Source organism: Penaeus monodon, chromosome 10, assembly GCF_015228065.2.
Source record: "Penaeus monodon isolate SGIC_2016 chromosome 10, NSTDA_Pmon_1, whole genome shotgun sequence".
Lineage (NCBI taxonomy): Eukaryota > Metazoa > Arthropoda > Malacostraca > Decapoda > Penaeidae > Penaeus > Penaeus monodon.
The window spans coordinates 42,062,174-42,069,673 of NC_051395.1; the positions used below are offsets into that span (position 1 = coordinate 42,062,174).

The 7,500-nt window shown below is 39.6% G+C and overlaps 1 protein-coding gene across 2 annotated transcripts in view; it reads right to left on the bottom strand.

Annotated features, from left to right (window-relative positions):
* The window catches only part of LOC119578043, a 71,535-nt gene that overhangs the window by 34,701 nt on the left and 29,334 nt on the right, over positions 1-7,500 (bottom strand). The window lies entirely within an intron of this gene.

Sequence of the window (7,500 nt, forward strand, 5' to 3'; positions counted from 1 at the left end):
TAATAAATATATAAACACACACACACACACACACATATATATATATATATATATATATATATATATATATATATATATATATATATACATATATATGTATGTATGTATGTATGTATGTATGTATGTATGTATACGTATAAATATGAATGAAAACTTGTTAGCTATGATAAGAATAATGGCAATAATGATGGTAACAGTTATAGTAATAGCAGTGAAGTACACAGACTTTCAGGAGAGCAAGTGCTTAGTTAAAAAAGGCACTCGCTTGACCAAAAGGCACCTTACTTTCCCAGACTTTAACCAATAGGACAATGTTGAGATGGAGATGGAAGTGGTCGTAGTAGTAGAAATCTCGATGATAACAATAACAGTAGCACTAATGAGAAGAGAAATAAGATAATGACGACTGTAATAATGATAAAAACATATTACTACAAATACAACTACTAATAATATTAATAGTAATATACTACTACTATTACAGCAACTACTACCAGTAATAATATAAATTATAATAATGATAATAAGTAAACTATAATATTAATAACAACAACATTGATAATAACAATAATAATAATAAATAATAATAATAATAATAATAATAATATAATAATAACAACAACAACAGAAACAACAACAACCACAACAACAATATATAATAATAATAATAATAATATAATAATAATAAGATAATGATAATATTAATTATTATTATTACTATTATTTTTTTATTATCATTATTATTAGTAGTAGTATCAGTATTATTATCATTATCATTATGATAATTATAATAATTATGATAATAATAATGATGATGATAATAATAATAACAATAATAATTGTAATAATAATAATGATGATGATAACAAAAACAATGAAAACAATAACAGAATTCAATAATAAATAAGACAAATCAAATAGAGTATTCATAATAGTAATTAAAACAATCATAATAATAACTAAAGAACTCACACACGAAAAATAACCGAATAATAGTAACACCTGAAATAAAGTGTTATGTCGATAGTCGTGAAAATGAATATACGAGTATGATCACCGTCGCGCCGAAACACATTAGACAAAACAGGCAGAATATCCAGCTCATGTACTACGTAAGCCTGCACGCAGCCCCTCCCCCTTCCCTTAATAAAGGAAACAGGTAAGCCAAGAAAGGTAAGCAAATGAAGCGGTCCCGGGACAGGTGTTTCATGGCGCGTGGCTCCGGCGTGACGCGGCGCGGTCAGCTGGCGTAGGCCTCCTGTGACCGCCACCTGCCTGCGCGCGACGGGGGGTGACCATTAACCGTGTGGCCCAAACCCACGACCAAAGAGGCTGGTTATTAACACCGGAGCCTCAGCTTTGCCGCTCCGTTGGCCAGAGAAGGGGTGGGCCATGTCTTACATTCTGTTCCGGTGGAGGTCCCTTTCTTCTATCCGCGCGTGTGTGACTTTATTATTTGCTTTGTGTTCTCTTCCCTGCCTCTCTCCCGTTCTCTTTCTCTTTCTCTGTGTTCTCGACCTCAACTTTTCCTTTTTTTCAGTCTCTGTATGTCTGCCTGTCTGTCTCTCTTCTCTTTCTCTCTCTTTTTTTTCTCTCTTTTTTTCTCTCCTCTCTCTCTCTCTCTCTCTCTCTCTCTCTCTCTCTCTCTCTCTCTCTCTCTCTCTCTCTCTCTCCTCTCTCTCTCTCTCTCTCTCTCTCTCTCTCTCTCTCTCTCTCTCTCTCTCCCTCAACCCGTGACAGCATCAAGGTAGCTCTCTCCCAATCTCTCCTGTCCCTCCCCCCTCTCTCTTGATGCCTTATCTTGCTTCCGTACTCGCGCTCTCGCACACGTCCCCCGGACCCGGAGGCGACAGGCTTCCGAACTGCTATCATCCAATTTCGCGCTTGTCTGAGCATTAGCTTCAGAGTGGTCACTGCTCTCTAACAGGCCTTGGCACTCACTGTCCGATCCACGTGATAGTGTCGATAGTGACATTTTGCGGTCACTTTATGCTAGACTGTTCTTCCTCCTTCTCTCGCCCAATACCCTTCAGCTGCCGTAACCGGAGTGGACGTTTGGGGGTCGCACCGAGATAATAATTCAGCAGGTGATGCTATGGACAGACATAAACTCATCAAATGATTAAATGAATGACTACTTAGTGTATATATACATACATGCATAAATACATACATACACACACAGACGCACACACACACACACACACACACACACATACACACACACACACACACACACGTGTGTGTGTTTATATATATATATATATATATATATATAATATATATATATATATTATATATTATATATATATATATTATGTACATAATATATATATATATTATATATAGATAAATATATATTATATATATATAAATATCATGTTTATATATATATATATATATATATATATATATATATATATATATATTCACACACACACACACACACGCATATATATATACACATTTGTATATATATGTGTATGTATACATACATACATACATACATACATACATACATACATACATACATACATACATACATACATACACACGCACACACACACACACACACACACACACACACACACACACACACACACACACACACACACACACACACACACACACACACACACACAGCACCATACACATATATATATATACACAAGCGCGCGCGCGCGCATACACACACACACACGCACGCACGCACATATATATATATATATATAGATATATATATATATATATTATATATATATATATATATAATATATATATAGATATAGATATAGATATAGATATAGATATAGATATATAGACAATATATTATTATAGTATATATATAATTATATATATATATATCTATGTCTATATATATATATCGCACTATCTATATATTCATATAATATATTATATACTATATATTCATCTCTATCCATATGTTGTATATATATATTTCTACCTCATATATATATATATTATATATTATAATTATATATATATATATATTATTCTCTATATCGCCCTACCTCCATCTATATATATATTATAGATATATATTATATATATATCTATATATTATATATATATATCTGTAGTACTCTATATCTATACATCTACTTATATATCTATATAATTATCTCTATCATATATAAATGCATGGATACTGTCATATATATCTATCTATCTATATATTATATCTAAATCTATCTATCCTATATCTCTTCTATACATCTGTAATTATGTGTCTCTGTGTCTCTGTGTCACTCTCTCTCTATCTCTCTCTCTCTCGCTCTCTCGCTCTATCAGCTCATCTTCTCTCTCTCTCTCGCTCTGTCTCTCTCTCTATCTCTGTTCTATCTCTCGCTCTATAGTCCTCTCTCTCCGTCGCCTCCCCTCTCTCTCTCTCTACATCTCTCTCTATCTCTCTCTCTCTCTCTCTTCTCTCTCTCTATCCTATAACAGTATAATATATATGTATGTATAATAAAGGCCGCGGTGGCCGAATGGTTGGAGGCGTCCGGACTGCAAGACTGTCACGACGGCAGTCTTAATTCGAGGGTTCGAGTCACCGACCGCCGCGTTTGTTCCCCTGGCAAAGAACCTTCACCTTGATTGCCTACCTAGCCACTGGGTGGCCAAGCCAGCCCAAGTCAAGTGCTGGTCCCCAAGACCCGATAATAGAGAGAATGATTATCTAAAAAGGACCACCGGCACTCTCCGTGGAAAGGACTGGGGACCCCTACCACGTACCACGTTCCAAGGAGCAGCACAACACGCATGAAACTACAATAAGTATCATGCTGTGACCACGGCGCGGCTCAGACTGACCTACCGTTACACGCAAGAAGATGTGTGGTGGTTCTGTATATTTATATATATAATTATATATATCTATATTATCTATATATACATATCTTATATATATATATATATATATATACGTATATTTGCAAATATATGTACACATATATATGTACACATACATACATGCACATCTGTGTGTGTGTGTGTGTGTGTGTGTGTGTGTGTTTGTGTGTGTTTGATAGTGACAAAGACAGAGACAGAGACAGACAGAACAGACAGGCAGACAGAACTAAAAACAGAGACAGAGAAAGAAATATAAAAAAAAACAAGAGACAGAAAGAGAAAACAAACAAACAGACAAAAACAGAGGCAGAGAAAGAAAGCTAAAAAAAAAAAAACGAACGTCATACACAGAGTACCTGCAAACACGAGAGACAACGCCGGAGCCTCGTGACGTATCCGTTATGTTTTGCAAAACCTGTATCTCTTCCATCCTGTATAAAAATGAACAGTCACGGGCCGGAACGATAGTATTCAGATAATCTATGGAGATAATCTTTAAATATTCTGAGACGGTGGACAAGCACGAGAACGAGAACAGAACTCCAGGTAGATACATAGGAAGAAACAGATTATAGAAAAGAGATATAATTATCGAAATTATCTGTACAACATATGGCTCAAAGTGGAACAAAATCCACTAGAACTCGTACGTCTATAGATTTCCAATATAACAATAAAATAAAATAAAATTGAGGACAAATGAACAATGGTCTGACCTTGTCCCTGGCATGTCCCTTCCCTCGCCCTTTTCCCCTATTGGCTGCCAAATAATTACCCATCTACTCCTTTCATCGCCTCCTGTCTCTCTCCTCTTGTACGTATGGAAGAATTATTATTATCATTATCTTTATTTATCGTTAATAATTTGATCAAATTCGAATAACCGAACTCCCTGCCCTTCCCCGCAACACCCACGCGCCAAGAGAAAGTGACAGGTCCCCCCCCCTCCCTGTTCTCTCTTCCGTCCCTCCTCCCCCCTCTCGACACCTTCCTCCCTCGCCCCTCCTCCTTCCTCCACCTCCTTCCAGGATCTTCACTTTTCTCCGCCACTTACCTCCCCTCCCCCCCCCATCTAACCCCTCCCGCCTCCTCTCCTTCTCCCTAACCCGTGCTTCCAGAATATTCAAGGTCTCAACCGCTCCCTGGCTCCATCCATGGTGATACTCTGACGATCCTGCGCGGACGGACGGGCTCGTGATGAGAATAGTGATGATGATGGTGATGATGATGATGATGATGATGATGATGATAATGATGATGATGATGATGATGATGATGATGATGATGATGATGATGATGATGATGATGATGATGATGATGATGGTAATGATGATGATGATGATGATGATGATGGTGATGATGATGATGATGATGATGGAGATGATAATAATGAGAATGGTGACGATATAGAGAAAAAGGGTAAGTGAGAGAAAAGACGAGGATGACGAGGATAATATAGTGATGATAATAATGTCAATATTGCTGATCCTCACTAAACAGACATTCATGGTCATCATCAACGAAACAGCTTCAGCGTAGAGGACAGCCCCTTCGCTGATGATAGGCGCAATACGTAATAAGTAATTGCCGGTTGAGAAGAAGGCGGCGAAGAGGAATGGGAGCAGGACACGAAGGACCTCGCTGGAGGAAGCTCGGTGTCCCTGGCATGCCCCCTCACCCCCCTTCCCCCCCTCTTCCCAAGGTCTGTGTGCTGCTCGCTCTCTGCCCGGTGACAATGGAAGGGGATGTGCACACGTCGTGGTGTACGTGTAAGTGTATGCGCGTGTGGGTGCATATACACATTTGCGAGGGTGTAGACACTGGTTAGGCAATTTAATACAGAAATGTAACACAAGCTGTAATACACATTACTGGCTCTTCCTGTGAGAATGTCATGTCCAGAGACGGTAATAATTTAGAAATTACCAACGAAAGCTCGAGGAAAAGTGGATGACACCTGCATAGATAAGAAAGAAATGTTTTTTTTTTTTTTAATAATAAAAAATAAAATAAAACGAACATACGTAAGAAAATAAGTAGTTAAGTATCCCATGCACTAATATCCACAGACACACATAAGACGCACACAAACGGAGAGAATAGAAGTGGAAAAGTAAACACTCACACGCGGATAAGTAAACACAGTACTGATCCACGTAAATCCGCCATCTGTGTTTACGGAACGAAGACGAACACCCACACATTATGACGTCACTCGTTCGCACAGCCGTTTCGCGACCTTATATTTCAGGGTTACCAAGACGCTTCCACAAGAACGATAAAAACGCAAGATTTTACTTTCTGACGTGCTTTTTGTGGGGTACGTTTCATCGTCGTCTACGGTCGAGATTTTGTGAAGTACATAGTTTTAAGGCCTTTCAGTCACGCGTCGCTGTCACTCGTTCGCGAAAGGCCTCGACGGGAATTTTCTTTAGCCTCTCTCTCTCTCTCTCTCTATCTATCTATCTATCTATCTATCTATCTTCTCTCTCTCTCTCTCTCTCTCTCTCTCTCTCTCTCTCTCTCTCTCTCTCGCCCCGTCTCTCCTTCTCTCGTCTCCTTCAACGGTCTCTCTCGTCTCCCTCTCTCTCCCTCTCTCTCTCTCTCTCTCTCTCTCTCTCTCTCTCCCTCTCTCTCTCTCTCTTCCTGTTTCTTTTTCTCTTCCACTCTCTCTCTCTCTCTCTCTCTCTCTCTCTCTCTCTCTCTCCTTCTCTACTCCCTCCTTCCCTCTATCTCCCTCCTTCCCTCCCTCTTCCTTTCTCTCTCTCTCTCTCTCTCTCTCCCCCCATCCTCCATCTCTCATCGTCTCGCTCTCTCTCCTCTCTCTCTCATCGTCTCTCTCTTCGTCTCATCTCTCTCTTTCTCTCTTCCTCCTCTTCTCTCTTCCTCTCTCTCATCCTTCTCTCTCTTTCCTCTCTTTCTCTCTATCTTTCTCATTCTCTTTCCCCCCCCTCTCTCTCTCTTCCTCTCTCTTCCTGTCTCTCTTCCTCTCTCTCTTCCTTTCTCTTTTTCCTCTCTCTCTCTCTTCCTCTCTCTCTCTTCCTCTCTCTCTCTCTTTCTCTCTAGAGAAAGAGAGATAGAGACAGAGACAGAGATAGAGACAGACAGACAGACAGATAGACAGAAAAACAGACAGAAAGAGAGAGAGAGAGAGAATGAGAGAGAAGATAGAGAGCGAGAGAGACGAGAGCGAAGCGAGATCTAGAGAGAGAGAGAGAAAGAGAGAGGGAGGGAGGGAGATAGAGAGAGAGATAGAGAGAGATAGATAGAGAGAGAGGCGGGAGAGAGAGAGAGAGAGAGAGAGAGAGACAGAAAGATACACATACACACAGACACACAGAGAAACAGATAGAAGAAGAGAGGGAAGACACGGTAACCAAAGATCATTCTGCTTCATATAAATAAACAAATCACTTCTCTCCAATCCCGGCAGACAAAACACGGTACACCTTTTGTCAATAATAACAGATTTTCACATTCACCCTTGAGGAGAGAGACATGAGCTGTGTGGGGCGCTGTGAATCTGGCAAAGTCGCGCGTGGGCAGGTGTGGGCGGCGAACATCCGCGGGCGGCGCCGGTTTACACAAGGTTGTAGCACCTGTGTGTGTGTGTGTGTGTGTGTGTGT